Source organism: Puma concolor, chromosome C2 (genome assembly GCF_028749965.1).
Source record: "Puma concolor isolate L17-30 chromosome C2, mPumCon1.1.hap2, whole genome shotgun sequence".
NCBI lineage: Eukaryota > Metazoa > Chordata > Mammalia > Carnivora > Felidae > Puma > Puma concolor.
In genome coordinates, this window is record NC_141675.1 from 119,722,702 (window position 1) to 119,740,751 (window position 18,050).

General features: G+C 34.1%; 1 long non-coding RNA gene and 1 pseudogene across 1 annotated transcript in view; both read right to left on the reverse strand.

Annotated features, from left to right (window-relative positions):
* Window positions 1-18,050, reverse strand: part of LOC147577509 (uncharacterized) — a 93,657-nt gene that overhangs the window by 39,268 nt on the left and 36,339 nt on the right. The window lies entirely within an intron of this gene.
* Window positions 9,729-10,105, reverse strand: LOC147577510 (UMP-CMP kinase pseudogene; annotated as a pseudogene).

Sequence of the window (18,050 nt, forward strand, 5' to 3'; positions counted from 1 at the left end):
ATATTAACTTTATTCTGGTTGTAGCTAATGCAATGGATGGAGAAAGAGGATTCTAGAAATGTGGCAGCTAACTGCACGCCACTTTCCTCCCCATTCTCAATGTCAGAGTAAATTCATTATCTTTTTTGAGCCTGTCATTCAGACTGGCTGAGGGAGTTGGAGAAAAAGCCATTGCAGAGTTCTTACCCTCTGAATTGCTAAGAATCATTAGGGAACAATACATGTCTCATTCTGGAAGTGGAGTTTAAATCCTACAGAAAACCTTTACCTAGAAAAACAGAAATTACTAAGATTAACATAAGGAGGGACAAACTTACATGGATTAATTACTGTAAAAATGAATGTGAAGATGTTAAAAAGGCATCAGGATGGATTCATAGCTAAATTTTACTAGCTCTCAAAAGGCAGGCATTAAAATATTACTTAAACTCTTGTCAGATTATGGAAAAATTATAAAACTTATGAAAGGACATAAAAATATGAGCAGTGAAATACCAACTTTTTGGGAAGGAAATTGTAATTAGAATCACAATGGGGCTTTGTTTTGTCAAGTAGACATTTCTCAAGGAAGATCAGCTGTCTAAGAACAGCCAAGTGAATATAAAAAAGATTACCAAGGTGAAATTTGCTTTGGCCAACAGTCAATGTTAAAAAATAAATCATACAGTTGTGGTATGTGGATAAAAAGAGGTCAGTGTAGCAGAATCAAGATTCTACAAATTGTTTACAGAATATGAAAATTTAAGTGTGAAATAGTATCAACTCTGTGGGGGATAATGTGGTTTATTTAATAAATATATCTGGGTATTATTTCAGGGTAAAACTAAGTTGAAGCCCTAGTTTACATCATAGGCAAAATAAATTTCCAATATATTGAGGAATAGCAGTTTTAAAAGTAAACCTTGGAGGTTACATGCAAAAACTAAGAATGGGAAAGACTTCTTAAACAAAAAGAGAAGTGCATAAGCTATTAAAAAAAATAGACACATTTTGCTACAACATTTATAGTAAGAATGGCAGGTTAAAGGCTAAAATTCAATAAAAAATTGTTAAATTGACAAGAAGAAGACAAGATGTAAAACTTAGACTGGAAAAAAATATGAAAACTCAGTTTACATTAGAGAAAATCCACAGGTCAGTTAATATAAAAAATATGGTGTAAGTCATTATTAGTCAGGGGAATGTACATGAAAGTAGCCATAAAATACCATTTCATACATATCAGACTGGCAAAAATATTTATTGTAGGTGAGAATATTGAGAAAAATATATTTTTTTTCAAGTTTTTTTTATTTATATTGAGAGAGAGAAAACATGCTCCCCAGCGCGGGGTGGGGAGGGGGGAGAGAGATAGAGAGACAGAAGGAGAGAGAGAGAGAAAGGGAGAGAGAGGGAGAATCCCAGGCAGGCTCCACAACATCAGGGATGTTGATTATATCATTGTAAAAAGAACACCATACAGGAATAATTGGATCAAATATGACCCAGCAACAACAAGGAATATAAAGCAGTCATTAAAAAGAGTGAATTAGCATCATTTCCTTGAAGATTCCCCTGAAGAAGTGTTAAGCAATAAAAGATGCAAATAAATGTATATGCTATTGTATTTTTTAAGAGTACATAAAACCCCTTGTAAATGGAGTAATTACATAAGTAGACTTTGACTGGTTACTATCTGGGAGTGGGAATGAAATACTTGGAGGCTCACAGAGTTGAGTGAATGTTAAAAAAGATAGTAATAATAAAGCCACATTTTAATTTCAGTAAAATCATACCTGTGTAAATGATACACATATACAGAAATTTAAATGGGGTACCTTGGTGGCTCAGTTGGTTAAGTGTCCGACTCTGGGTCAGGTCATGATCTCACAGATCATGAGTTCAAGCCCAGCGTCAGGCTCTGTGCTGACAGCTCAGAGCTTGGAGCCCGCTGTGTCTCCCTCTCTCGCTGCCCCTCCCCCACTCACGCTCTGTCCTTCTCTCCCTCTCAAAAATAAATAAACATTTAAGAAATTTTTTTAAAAATAAGAAAGAAATTCAAATAAAAATATGGAATTGGATCTATCTGCTTGTTAGATGATCATGATATTCTGTTAAGTGAAAAATGAGAATGGCAAAATAATAGGTATAATAGAATTTTGTTTTGGTAAGCAAGACATCCAAAACAAGTATTTAAAAAGGTATATTTAGGGGCCAGGGTGGCTTAGTCAGCAAAGTGTCTGACCCTTGATCTCAGCTTAGGTCTTGATCTCAGGGTTGTGAGTTCAAGCCCCCTACTGGGCTCTGTGCTGGGCATGAAGCCTACTTAAAAAAAATTAAAATAAAATTAATAAATAAAAAAAATGTATGTTTGTATCAGCTATGAGAAAAAGGTGGAAAGATGCATCTCAGGCTTGTTAATATTCTTACTTTGGTGAGATAAGAGCAGAGGTGGGATATTGGGAGGTAGGTAGAAATGGTTAACTGCATTTTAACATTATTATTCTGTTTCACTTCTTTCAAAATAATCAAATAAAGGCAAATTTTAGAAAAGTAGTGTGTACATATTATAGAAAACTATAGAAATTTAGGTAAATAGAAAACAATGATAAGAAAACAAAAATCACTTAATTCCAGAACACAGAAATACCTAACATCATTGTTTGTTAATTTTTTCTGTTTTTTTTTTCTGTTCCTGTATAATAATGAAGTTTGTAAACAAAATTAAAACGTGCCATTTTGCATTTTCAGGGTGTATATATTTTTCTTTATGCTTTTTGCTTAATAAAATACTGTGAGAGTTTTTGTATCATTAATCTTTGAAAATATTTCTCATATTGACATTTGATGAATGTATCATAGTCCATTGATTTGCTAAATCATTTTCTCATTTTAAAGATTTAGATTGTTTTGGTAATTCTAAGTATCTCCTTGTACCTAATACTTGCTTAAAAAAATTCTTTAGATATTATTTGAAATTCTAAGTTTCTATGAAGCTTAATAACTTAAAACACTAAACTAAAAAATTTTTATTACTTGAAGATTTCCCAAGAACTTCTGCTCATGCCTCATTCCTGGTCACTTCCCCCCCACCCCCCCGTTCTCCTAAAATTCGATGTTGATTAGATTAAGAAAGAATCTCTCTATTCCCATTCAGTTTTTATTTACAGTCTCTCATAGAAAATAAGGGATTTTTGAATATTAACTGTTCAAAATCCAAAAACAAAAGAGGAGTCAACACATGGCAATGAGTAATAAAACATCTCTGATTTCACATGATTTTTTTCCTACGAATAAATTTCTTGAAGTGGAATTCCTTAGTCCAAGCTCTAGATACTTGATACTTATTGCCAAAGAGAACTATAGCAAATTTGTGCCAGTTAACTCTCATGACAAAGTATAAGATGAAAATGCCTCCCTCAAAACATCATTAATACTATCTACAAATCTTCGTTAATTTAAAGCCTAACCCCCCAAAAGCATTTCATTAATGTTTTAATTTACATTTCTTTTGAGTGAAGATGTACATTTTTCATATGTTAAATAGTTATTTGTATATTGTATTTAATGAATTTTATATTCAGGTTTTTCTCCCATTTGGATTTGGTTGTTTGTGTGCGTGCTACACACCTTATAAAAGAATAATGTACCTATGTGGAAAAATTGACATTTCTGAATATAATTATCATGTGGTTATTTACTTTTTATTAAAAAAAATTAACAGGGTAATTAGCCACAAAGTGACATTTCACTATCCACTAGAAAATTCCCATCATATTCCTATAAAATTAAACTCCAGTGTGAAAAACTTGAAAGTCCATTTCAAAAGTTATCAATGATCTTATGCAGTTAAGATACAATTCTATTTGGGGCGCCTGGGTGGCGCAGTCGGTTAAGCGTCCGACTTCAGTCAGGTCACGACTTCAGTCAGGTCACGATCTCAGTCAGGTCACGATCTCGCGGTCCGTGAGTTCGAGCCCCGCGTCGGGCTCTGGGCTGATGGCTCAGAGCCTGGAGCCTGTTTCCGATTCTGTGTCTCCCTCTCTCTCTGCCCCTCCCCCATTCATGCTCTGTCTCTCTCTGTCCCAAAAATAAATAAACGTTGAAAAAAAAAATTAAAAAAAAAAAAAAGATACAATTCTATTTTTATCCATGAAGAATTTGTATTTAATCAGGAAGTTTTTCATTCAAACTTTATGCTAAGGAGGAGTCTGTAATATCACAGAGCAGCATCTTCCTCCCAGCTGAACTTTGAAAGTTAGTATTCAATCATGAAAATAAAGTTGGATTTGTAATTAAAAAAAAAAAAAAAGGAATGCTGACTATGTTGCTATCTAGCTGGGTGATTTGGGTAAGTCATCTGACCTTTTATGAGCCTGTTTTTCTCATTTATTAAATTATAAAGTTGGCATTCTCTCTCACTTATCCTGCTGTATCTTCAATATCACCTTTATGTAACTCACTGTATATTTATGTGATTATATTTGCTGTCTCCTTCCCCACTGGATTGTCATCCCCACAAGAGTGATGACTTTGAGTTAGTGTTTATCCCTAGCAACTAGAAGAGTGCAGGTGCACGGTGAGTATTCCGTTAAAAAATGTCAAAAGATATGGTTGTCTGTTGTGTGCTAAGTGCTAGGGATTTGATGAATAAAACCCATGCTCATAAGGAATTTATAATCCACTGGATGGACTTCTGAGTGAAAATGCCAAAATAATCTTTTCAGAGAAGAGAATATATTCCATCTCTAAATAAGAAATTAGAACTTAAAAATGGGAAATAACATATAAAATGTCCAAATCATCTGATAAATATATTCACAATTCAGGTAATGAGAAATCGAGCAATGGAAATAGATTTTCTTTTCTTTTCCTTTTTCTTGTGTTAGTAGAACTTTGTTTGAGAAAGAAAGTCAGGTAGTGAAAGAGTGGCAATAAGTTTATGCAATATCGATGGCAAGAAATGTATTACGTTTGGTCACACTTACTTCAAAGAATACAATGTCAACATCAAACAGAACTGTAAAGTACACTCAGAAGAACACAGTTCACATTTAATATTTTAGAATGAGAAAAACAAAATATTAAGGAAATAACATCATAAACAGAATCCACCTAGATATATCAATGTTACCTCAAGAAGTTAAAATAAGTTTAGTTTATATTATTGATACCATTAACATAAACAAAAAGGCTTTGCAAATTATCTTCACTTTTGCTGTTATTAATATTTTTATTTCCGAGATTGTTCTTGAATGAACATAAATTATAACTACTTATAGGAAACTACTGGCATCATTCCAGACACACAGGTGAAAATACGTCAGGGGCTTCAATTATACAGGTTCACCTGAATAATGGAGTCTGCCAGCCATGCTTCTGACCTAAATGGTCATAAAAACTTGTCTGAACTTGGAAACCTTGATCATAACACTCAGCTTTACTAAGACCCAACCACAGCACCTATACAGCATGTCCTTTGAATCCTATAGTTGAATGTGTGCCTGTTGTTGTATGGTTCTTAGAGGAATATTTCAGCTTTCAAAAATTACTTGATTATGGTCTGTGGTGGAGAAATGTATTTCCTCCTGAGGCAGATATCCTGATACACTACAGACTAAGTGCCACAAGTTTGTTTGCTAAGAACTAAGTCTTACAAAGTTTTCTAATTGTAGAGATTGCCAGCTTCTTGTTATTTTTCCAGAAAGAATTGGGGTACTGTCTAGTACAAAAATTTTAGAGCCATCACATATGCAGTAATATTTCATTACAATTTCTCTAATTTAAATTACTTGGCAGTTGCCATTATTTTAGAGTTTGTTTTCCAGAAACTACTGATACAAAATCCTAGATATTTGAAATTCTGTTATAGCTCAAATGATGTTTTATTATTCCTTTCAATGTATTGGGCCTCTTTATAAAAGTTATTGTTTTGGATTGTTGAATTGTTAATATTAAAATATTCTTCAACTTCCAGAAGTTAATGGTAGTGGAGAGATACTTTCACAATGTAATCAACTTTTAATTTTATGAGGAGAAAAAAAAAATGACCAGGAGCGAGGTATGAGCAGCAGTTCTTGGGAAATCTTCAAAACATGACAGTTATTTCATTTTAGTTTCTTAGGTTATTGAGTTTCATAGAAGTGTAGAATTCCAAATAATACAGAGACAATGCATTTTCTTCAAACTAGTGGTTCCTCCTGTACTCCCATATATTTGCTATAATAATTAATGGGATAATGGATTTATAATTTAATCTATGCCCTTTCAAAAATGCAATTGTAAGTAAAGAAGAGTTTTCATAGCCAGGTATAGTCAAAAGGATTGACTAATGATGGAAATTTCAGGGACTAAGGCAAACTTAGAGAAGTATTTGTTTTTAGGAAGGAAGCTTTTAGACCCACTCAGATTATGGCACACAGTAAGACATACACCGTAAGCATAGGTTAGATCCTTTCCAGAATTTCCCATTGAAGAGACTCTTGGACTTTAAGAAGGTGGAGTTATCCCAATTCTGTTTCCTTTTCTTATATATTATTTCCATATTGTGTGTGTGTAGTTCAATTGGTTTTCATTTCAGTCTATTATTAAGTGATATTACAATAATTTAAATCTAAAATGCTTCAACTACAAAGCACTAAAGGCAATCATAGAAATAAAAGGAACAACTGATTGACACACAGGTATTTGGACAGATCTCAAGACATTATGTTGATGGAATAAAGCCAATCTTAAAACTTCACATACTACATGAGTCAATTTATATAACCTTTCCAAAGTGGAAAAGGATGGAAAAAATACTGGTGGGCACCTGGGGTTTGGGGTTGTGAGAGAGTGGGGTAGCATGCAGATGAAGTTTGGTGGTGATGGAAGAATTCTGTATCCTGTTGGTGGTGGTGGTTACACAAATCAATACATTTGATAAAATGGCACAGAAATAGGTAAGTGCGTTTTACCAAAACTAATTTCCTGACTTTGATATTTCATTTCAGTCATGTAAAATGTAACTATTAGCTTAACAGGGTGAAGGGTACCTGGGACCCCTTTGTACTATTTGGCAACTTCTTGTCAATCTATTAGTTATTTCAGAATAAATTTTTAAAAGACCCTAATTATTAGCAATTAATCAACATCTTTTAATCACTTGAAACTTGTACCTATGGATTTCATTTTTAAGATAGGTTTTATAATATATTGCCATATATTACATATCAAATAAACCCAAATTTGAAATCTTAAAGTCTATCTTTCATAAAATAAAAAAAATGTCTTGTGTTCAATTACCTCCCCTGCATATTATATTTTAGTAACAAATTAAAACTTTAAAATGTAAAGGCAAGAATCAGAACTCAAGAAAACTGATTCTAATAAATGTACCAGCCAAAATCATGTAGGAAGTTTCAGAGTGAGAACAGAGAAAAGGTCTACAGTAGTATTATGGATTTTTACTGGGTTCTTATGTATGGACTTCTAAAAATTCCTTTGTATCTTATTCAATAAAAAGGGACATAGCAATTTATCTTCTGTATTAAATTCCCTCCATAGATTGAGAATTTAAAATGATGAATGTGACATTACATTTTCTACAGCGTAATATAATAGAAACAGCTTGGGTTTTTGACCAACAGAACTGTCTTCAACTTCTGGCTGTGAGATTTGCTAGCTTGGTGATTTCATTGGTTATAATAAAGGGAGAGGGAAAAGTTACTTTGAAGTAGATTGAGTGCTAAATAGAAAAAAGAAGAATGGAGTCAGAGGGACAGTTAAATAAAGGTGAAAAGGATTCAAGAATAAGTTAAGTATTCAGTCTAAAAAGCCAAATACCTAATGAGTTCAAAAGTATGAAGATCACAGCATCTGCTGGAATCGGCAGATGCTTGGCCATGGCAATTGTGACAAAAGCAGTTTGAGCTTAATGGTAGTAACGTTGAGGAGTAAATAAAAGATGAAAAAGTGGAAAATATCACATGAAATCAGTTTCAAGGTTATAGATACCAAGGAAAGCAGAGCGGCAATAGAAAAAAAACATACCGTGGATACAGAGTGAGGGAAATCCTATGCGCAGAAGAGAAAGGATCATGAGAGAGATTGAAGATAGAGAAATATGGGGTGTCAAGTTGGTAGATCAAGGTCTCTGAAGTGGCAGGAAGGAATGGAATATGGAGGAAAGGGAAGATACTTATCCTGGCTCTTAATGGGGCCCTGTTCCAATGAGAGGTGACGGAAAATTGTAGGTTTGATGTTTTGATTAGTAGGAGTGGCTTTCTCCATCCCCCACTAACTCACCCTTAACATCTCTTCTCTCTGAGTCAGTTCTTATTAGAAATTATTGTATTATTAAGATTCTTTTTGAGTGGACCTTTTTGGATGCTTAAATCTGTTTTCTTCCCAGAGATCTCAAGATATATACCTTTGCTTTCTGAAAGAAATTGTTCAACAATCACAGTTATTATTTCCAGATAGTATTCTCACAGATAAAATAAATTCTAGAGAAATGTCAAGTAAATAGAAATACAACACATTGATTTTTGATACAAGATAAAATAAAAAGATTCTTCAGTTATAACATGGTAACAACAACATTTTATCTGTCTTAACTCAAGGGAGGGGCTAAACACATTCAATGTAACTTAATCCAGGGTAATAGGTTAAGTTCCATTTATTTAAAAAAATATGTCATACTTACAAAAGAGAGGCAAAAATTTAGAAAACTGTCAGCCAATATATAATATGCTTTCAAAATAATCTAATAATAAGTTCTCAGAAAGCATTTATAGTCTTTAAGATTCACTTCTTTTTTCAACATTTATAAGATATACTTATTATTTTTCTGACCAAAGTGCAATGATTTTTAAATCTCCTTAAATAACTGAAAAAAAGTATTCAAGAACATAAAACACAAAGGGGAAATTTAACCATTAGATTTCTTTACTTCATATCAACCCTACATTGGGTCTAGAAAATAAAAAAAAAGAAAAAACTTTGAATGAAGAGTTACTAAAATGCTACCCAAATCATTTTACTATAAACCTAGTACATGCATTTCAAGGTTCTACTGCTAGGGATTTTGTTAAGATCAGTTTAATCATTAATAGCACTATATAATAGACCACAGGGACATATGTCATTAGATGTGATCCCTGCTTCTTACCTTCAGATTTATGTCAGAATAAAGCTGACCATCCTCCCAGGCTCTCTGAACCCCCAGTGACCCCATCCCAATCCCTGGAAGCAAAGAAGATGCCCTGTCACACAACTTTGTATAAGTTGTAATAAAACCAGCCTAAGTTTTCTCACCTTTCTATAGAAAATGGTTATAAATACTGAAACACTTCTAAAAATTCATTTTATAAGCTTGTTTACCAAACACATGTTGCAAGAACTGACTACAAAGTGTTCCTTTGGAGTTTGGTCCAAAAATTCACTTAACAGGTTGGAAATGTAAAAACGGCAAGAAAATGAGGAGGTGGGGAATCCCTAGTCCTAACATGTTGTAATTACTAAAGGGATGTACACACACACTAAAAAGTTTTGCTCACAGAAGGCACAAACTGTAAAAGGGATAGGCTTTTTTAATAAAAACAAAGAACTAGCTGATATCTTTCTTCGTTTTGTGAGCACCATAACTAAGCTGAATATTAGATCCTAATTCACTGTCTATTCTTATGACCAAAAAAAAATTGAAGATAAAAAATTTAATTTGTCTTATTACATACTTCAGCCATTAACTGAGATGTAATTATGAAAGGTTAAAATTGCCTTAAAAACGGGTTGTAACAGCAGTTATCAAGGCAATATTTAAGCATGATTTCAAGAATGCTTTCAGGTTTAGAGTTAGCTTCTTTGTCAAAAATCTTCACAACGTCTTCAAAGCTTTATCAACAGATTTAGAAGCATCTATTTCCTTGACTCTCCCCATTTCATTCTGTTGTTATCACTCCTACTTTACTCTTTCCCCTTTCAAGACATCATTGAATACAGGTCTCATTATTATAGTCAGAAATCAGAACGAAAAATACATTTGCCTTCCCATCCATGGTCTTGTTCCAACCTGAAGGTTGTTTTGATTTCTTGGAAAGCCATCAATCAAGAGTTTATTCTTCAGAGCACTGGCAGCCATTGTCTGATCCACTTCCCTCTTTTACAAACTGATGGCTATTTCACCTGGCACAATCTTTTCATCTTAAAAATTATTTTTAAGTTTATTTATTTATTTTGAGAGAGAGAGAAAGAGAGAGAGAGAAAGCACAAGCAGGGGAAAGGCAGAGAGAGGGAGAGACAGAATTCCAAGTAGGCTCCATGACATCAGCACAGAGCCTGATGCGGGGCTTGAACTCATGAACTGTGAGATCATGACCTGAGCTGGGATCAAGAGTCAGATGCCCAACTGACTGTGCCACCCAGATGCCCCAATATTTCCATCAGTAAAGTGCCTTTCAATGAGTACACCATACGGTGAATCTGGGTTCTTCCTTTCATCATGAAGAAATTCTCCTGCAGAAAGGTGTGGGTAGCCATATTTTAGATCATTGGTTTACTATCAGGAGACTGTGACTCAGGAACAGTCAGCTGGATACATAGCACAAGGCTACAGAGCTTCCATGCCCTCTCCTGTCAAGTGTCTCCCCCTGGATCTATTTCTAGAGATTATGGAGAATACTTCTTGTTTTTCCCTATGAAGAATTCATTATCTTCATTCCCAGGAAGAACAACTGATTTCCCTTAGGGAACCATTCCTCTTTACTCCTTTCCCCTGTGATTCAGGAGAGGTTGGCCACATACTCTTAGCTTTTACACTGTGAACATGCCTCAGGTTGGCTAATCAAAATATTGCAATGATGCTCAATATCAGGAGTTTTGCTGGACCTACTGGAAAAAAGGTTTTCTGTTCTGTTGGTATTGCTAGGTTAGTAAAATATAAAGCTTGGAGTTGTTGTGCCTATTTCTATAAAGATAATGAAGGCTTGATAATGAAGCTATCAGAGGAAGGCAGAGCTGAGAATATGGAGAAACACTAAGCCCTTGTGACATTGTGTGTGACTTTAAACTCATGACCTATTCAGTTATGTGAGTCAAATTCTTTTTATTAACAAATACTTTATTAACAGGGGATAGTTTGATTGGATTCCTGATATTGCAACTAAAAAAAAGGCCAAAATAAAAAACATAAGAAATATCAAGTGTTGGTGAAGATGTGGAGAAAAAGGAACCCTCATGCACTATTGGTAGGAATGCAAACTGGTGCAGCCACTGTGGAAAACAGCAAGGAGGTTCCTCAAAAAATTGAAAATAGAACTGCCATCTGATTCAGTAATTCCCTTACTATTTACCCAAAGAAAACAAAAACACTAATTCAAAAAGATACATGCACCCCATGTTTATTACAGCAATATTTACAATAGCAAAGGTATGGAAGCAAGCCAGGTGTCCATCATTAGATGAATAAATAAAGAAATGTATGTATATATACATACACACATATACATACCTACAGAAATATTACTCAGGCATAAAAAAGAATAAAATCTTATCATTTGAGACAACATGCATGGACCTAGAGGGCATAATGCTAAGTGAAATAAGTTGGTCAGAGAAAGACAAATACAATATTATTTCACTCATATGTGAAATTTAAGGAAAAAAAAACAAGGGGAAAAAAGAGACAAACAAAAAAATGACTCTTAAATACAGAGGAAAAACTGGTAGTTGCCAGAGGGAAGGTCGGTGGGGGATGGGTGAAGCAGATAAAGGGGTTTAAGAATACACATCTCTTGGTGAGAAATATATAGAATTGCTGAATCACTATATTGTACACTGAAAGTAATATAGCACTGTATGTTAATTATACTTGAAATAAAAAAAGAATGAGATAGCATAAAAATAGCATAAAAATGTGCTATTTAATGCATTGATTTTAATTGTATGAAATGCTTTCCCTATAATCTACAAAGTATCATTTTGTTGTAATGATACTGTACTAATAATTCAAAGTTAAAAGTCATCATCATTAATTTATAATTATAGAGCTAAAGATAGGAATGAGGAAATACTGGAGTCACAAAAGGATCGCAAATTACTTGCGCACAGTGCTGTCAGCTTCTCAGAGATGGGGGCATTGCAAATATAGCTTGGAATTATAATTCGATGGACTATATTAACATATCGATAAATATCAGTCCTTAATAAGTTGCAAACAGGTTAAATTTAAAGTATTAAGGAATTCTGTAGCTTCACCTTAATTCAGCATTTACTGAATATTTCTATTATCCAACGCAAATGACTCGTTCTTATGAACAAAACAAACCCCTTGTGGATACCAAAATGTTTCCAAATAGTTATATGGCTCAATATGGAAAACAAAATCTTCAGAGAATTATTATTTACTAGGACACAATGTTGTGTAACTCAGCACAAAAAAATAAAAACTAAAAGAGGAAATGGTCTTCCCCGTATTAAAAACAATCACGTCAATGGGAGAGACAATCTTTTTACTAACAGTACTTTTATGAGGACATTGAGTTAATTCAGAATCTTAGTTTTCTGTGGTAATAATGGAATTACTGCGTTCTTCCTAAAGTTATGAGTTGGTTGCACAGAACCACAAAGACTTCCAAAAGAAGCTAAGCGCTAGTATGGAACCCATCTGACCAAAGGGGCAGTATATCGACCCACAGACAATAAAATAGGTGTTGACCTGCTTTGCTGATAGTAAGGGGAAATCAATGATATTCACTTTTCTGCTGGCTAGCATCCTGGAGAATAATCAGAACAAGCAGTAAAGGTGTTGGTTTGAGTTTAGTGCTTGTGCCCATAAAATTATCAATCTAGGATCCTTCGCACTGGCATGCTACAACTAACGCGAAGGTCTGAAAGTGCCCTGAGGAATGTTTCTCATTTGCATTAGAAGGTTCCTTCCCAGAGAATACAGACTAGGTAACAAGTGCTCTGGGAAAGACTAATTCATGGGGAATCAAATGCGTCCCACTAATGGTTCAATTTACTTCTAATTTGGATCTCTCTTTAGGAGAATGTATGATCTAGTCATAGATGAAGTTCATGGTGGGAAGGAATTTGGTTTCAACTTAAGAACTGGGAAACGATAGTCTTTTTGAATCAGTTCTGAAAGGAAGAACAGAAAATTGAAAAACAGCCAAAACATTGCTAATTGCTTTATATGTGTGGTCTATTGACTTCTAAACTATTTGAAATAGATATCAAGTACTGCATAACTGTATAAATTTGGCAGAGATAGATTCTTTAACTAGGGAAAGCACTGTATCTGCTTATGTGGTAGAGTACCAATGTATTTGTGTGTGTGTGTGTGTGTGTGTGTGTGTGTGTGCGCTCATGCACGCATATGTGTATACATACACATAAGTATTATGCTTACCTTATGTGTGTATGTATATGTATACATCTGTTTACACACACTCACACACAACATCTTACAGTTCTAATTTAGGAATTCAATCATGTATCACATGGAGTTTACTGATTAGAGGACTCCTACTTTGGGTTTTACATCCAAATACACCATCTCTGTCCCAGAAATAAAATCACTGAATTAGGAACATGATTAGCTAATTTGTAAGAGTTAGGATATTCGTCCTACTAAGTAGTTACTTGCCATATATAAAACAAAATATCCTCCTGAGTTTAGCAGGCAATCTATATATTTTTCAAAAATGGAACAAAATAACTTTCCTTTCATCAGAATTTAGCATGTGAACTCTGATTCCTAAGCTACTTACTTAAAATGTAAGTAGGGGTGCCTGGGTGGCTCAGTTGGTTGAGCATCTGACTTTGGCTCAGGTCATGATCTCACCACTTGTGAGTTTGAGCCTCGCGACAACAGCTCAGAGTCTGGAACCTGCTTCAGATTCTGTGTCTCCCTCTTTCTCTGCCCCTCCCCCATTTGCACTCTGTCTCTCTCTAAATAAACAAACATTAAGAAAAAATTTTTTAAATGTAAGTAGGTTTTTTTTTTCCGAGTAAAAAGATAAGAATCTGTGTATAAGCGCAAGCTGTATAACAATATACAGAGGATTTATTTTTAATGCTTTATAGAGTGCAGGGGTTATCTGCATTGTTTGTTGAAATACTATCTTCTTGATCCCAGCTCAGAGGTTCTGATCCAGTAGGTCAGGAAGGAGGCCAAGAAATATACTTTTATTTCAACAGGTAGATTAGGGTGTTTTGATGTAGTAGGCTCAGGGCAAACAGTTAAGGCTTTTTTTTTAATTTTTTCCTTGTTCCAGTTTGGGAACATTCTAGACACTTAAGAGAGGCGAGCCCTGTTCACTCTATATGCTTTGATCTAAATATAACTCTCAAAGAAGCAGAGTTTATCAGTGGAAACAATGGCAATTTCCAAACAGTTTACAGCCAGGATAAAGAACACTGCAGACAAAGATAAACTGTTATCTTTGCAACTAAAAAAGTCTAAAGACACAAAAATCTCTCATACATGGCCTTTCCTTAACAGCTAAAGAAAAGGTGTTGTTGATTCAGACTCTCACATCCTAAAGAGGAATGTTCAGGTAAGAGAATGGTGATTTCAAGACACTTAACCCTGTCACACAAGTCTCAAGTTTGCCAGTTTGAAGACAAAAACAAAACAGCAAAGAAAATAAAACTTTGCAAATATTTTCTGTATTCATCCAACATCCAAAGGCTTTTTATTCCTGGGACTCTTGATAAAATTTTCAAAGATCTCAAATATAACTTTCAAATATCAGTATTTTGCTATAATATCAATTCTTGATAATGTCAAATGTGCAACCCTGGGGTGATCTGAAAAAGGTTTGCCTTGATTCCGCAAAAGACACAAAAGTTTTTGCCTTGAAGGGGCACCTGAGTGGCTCAGTCAGTTAAGTGGCTGACTCTTGATTTTGGCTCAGGTCATGATCTCAGATATCGAGTCCCCCCCCCCCCCACACACACACACACACTCTCTCTCTCTCTCTCTCTCTCAAAATAAATAAATAAACATTAAAAAAAAAAGAAGACAGGTTTATGACATTACAGTCTGTAATCCTTACTGACTGTGTGACTGTGGGCAAGTCACTTAGTCTCGCTAATTCTCAGTTTCCTCACAGGGATGACAGTAGTACCAATCACTGTTAATAATAATAACAGTACAAGGAGATGATTTTAGTACATTGCTCATGTGGTTATGAAGAATTCAATAATCCCTACATAGTGTAAGTATAATTTTCAAAAAGTTAACAACATGACTCATTTACAAATATATGCTAAATATTTGTCAAAGATTTTATTCAGTGTGCTAATTAATGGATAAGTCAATCAGATGGCAAGGCTGACCCATAGCATTTTGAGGATCTGGGTATTTATAGTCATTTTGAAACATTATTAGTACAAGATCTAGGTAATATTTAATACTGATTAATGTTCTATGGAGTAATAATCTATGACAGTTGGGTTTATTTTGTTCCTGGACAGAAATTATTTCTGTGTTAGAAAAATATCTGCAAAGTAACATGTAACTAAGTGTGGACTTTTCCTCAGCAACAGTGAATTTAACAAAGCATATTCTCTAGATTATTAAATAATTTGGAGTGTGCCTGTTAGATATTAAAGTCATTCTCTCTTGTCTTGTTTATATAATTTTTCTTAATATCCTTTAAGGGACAAGGACCCTATAAAACTTAGCTACTAATATTTTTATCACTATTATACTTTATAGGTCAAAATGTTTGTGCACCACAACTAGGTTATCACTTTTCTGTATCATGCTTATCCATCATAACAGAAAATTCCTCTCATACATATAAGAACATCTAAAGAGTTATTCCTGAGGTCACACAATGTGCAAACAACTTGCAGGAAACAGCAGGATAACTATGGATTTACTGTATATACTGTCCAATGGATTGTTTCTTCATTCAATTATTGATTGAATGTCAGACACAGAGAATGCTGTACTGAATAGGACACAGTCTTTCTTTTATGAAACTGTATCTCAAATGTATACATAATATTTATTTAAAATCCATTTCTACTTCAAATGTGCCATAAACATTGATTAGAAAAACAACCAGGGAAAAGCATTTTTGTGAAGTGACACCAGTTTTTACCCAAAAACTTTTTTACACAACCTAAATTGTCTGGAGCAAGTCCATCAGTCTCCTAATTCAAGACATAGGTGGCAATATAACACCGGTGCTCACCTTTCCAGCTCTCTACTGCATGGTCATTTGTTAAAAAATCTAAAATATTTTTTTGTATTTAAAAAAATAAAGCAACCAAAATTGAGTGAGGTATCACTTTACTGTGTTTTCATTAAATAGATCCTCTCAAATCTATTGTGCTTCTGTTAGTTTCAAGGTATTTGGTTTCTCGATAAAGAAAAATTTTCCATACCCAAGACAAATCATGAGAAATTAATATATTTATGATGACAAACCAGAGCATAATAAAATGAGCTAATGAATAATAAAATTGTACCATTATAACACATATCATTTATGTTATGACCAAGAAGAGTCCTGCTGTTCTGAAAATATATCTATGTGCATATGTTGGTGTACTCTTTGCTATTCTTCATACACTTCAGTGAGTCCATACACATGGGCATATTTTAGTATTTAAACACACACAAACACACACACACACACAGAAGAATTAACACATAATAAATAGATTTTACTCTATGCCATGGTTATGAGGAAAGCTATTTTATCTTTTCTCCAAAAATAATATATGCAAGGACATACAGTTTTGCACATCACTTCAAGGGGATTACAATCCCTCTAGAATTATATTATAGGGTAACAAATACACTACAAAAATTATGTCTACATTAAATATTTAAATGCTCAGGTAGAATTTTTTTATATGCTCTGCCAAGTTATTTTCAAAATAAAAAATTCATTTTTATATTTATAATATGACTCCATTTATTTTGCAAATAAGACTAAAAGTTAAGTTTTGCTTAAATTAGAGGAATACCATCATATATATTAGACTAACGATGACTTGGGGGTTAACAATTTTTTTAATGCTTATTTATTTTGAGAGAGAGAGAGATAGAGAGCAAGCAGGGGAGGGGCAGATCAAGAGGGAGAGAGAGAATCCCAAGCAAGTTCTGTGCTGCTAGTGCAGAGCCCCATGCAGCCTCTATTTCATGATCCAGAGGATCGTATCCTGAGCAGAAATCAAGAGTTGGATACTTAAGCGACTGAGCCACCCAGGTGCCTGCCTATTTGTTTAGGCATATCCAACAAATTACTTAGGCTTCGTTTGATCATTTCAGTGCTGGCTTTCAGATTCTGCATGTTACATACAAATAAAGAATGTTACTTATCCTCAAATGATTGTAAATAAAAAATGAATACCCCCTTAGAAATTAGTGGATAATTCTCACGAAGTCACACAACCAAACTATTGGAGTTTGGAGACAAAACCGAAGTCGTGAAATAGGCAGAAGGAAGTGCTGGTGAGCCTGTGGAGGAAGTTGTCAGTGGTTGCTGCTGGGTTTGCTGGACTGTACTGGCTGGCTGGGTGGTCAGTCTTTTCAAAGGAACGGGAGAACCAAACATAGCCTCAGGACAGTTCTTATTGTTTTTTTGTTTGTTTGTTTGTTTGTTTGCATGCTGGCTTGGCACCACAAATAAAAACTATTACTTATCTACCTTTGAAATGGGACCACATCTACAAATGATTTTCTGTTGATAAAAAGCACTTGAAAAAAAACACGTTTTCTTTTTCTCTGTTTTGTTGTTTAGGAAGGAATGGACTCGAGACAATATGAAATAGTTATTTTACTCTTTGATCCAGAAAGTTGGATCAAAGATATTAATGATAAGAGATGATCCTTTCCAGAAAATTCACACACTCAAAATGTTTTGCATTTAGTTCTTAGAATGTCCATTGTTATAATAAAACCAAAATGAAGATTTATTTTATTTTAAATTTTCAAGGGCTAGATATGAATTTTGTCATTGATTCAAGTCCTTTTGTTTCTGATTTCAATATTTTCTGGCTACTCTGTATTGAGTGCCTAATTTACTATTGATCAACCCCTCCTCTGTGGGTAAGGTGTCAAATAA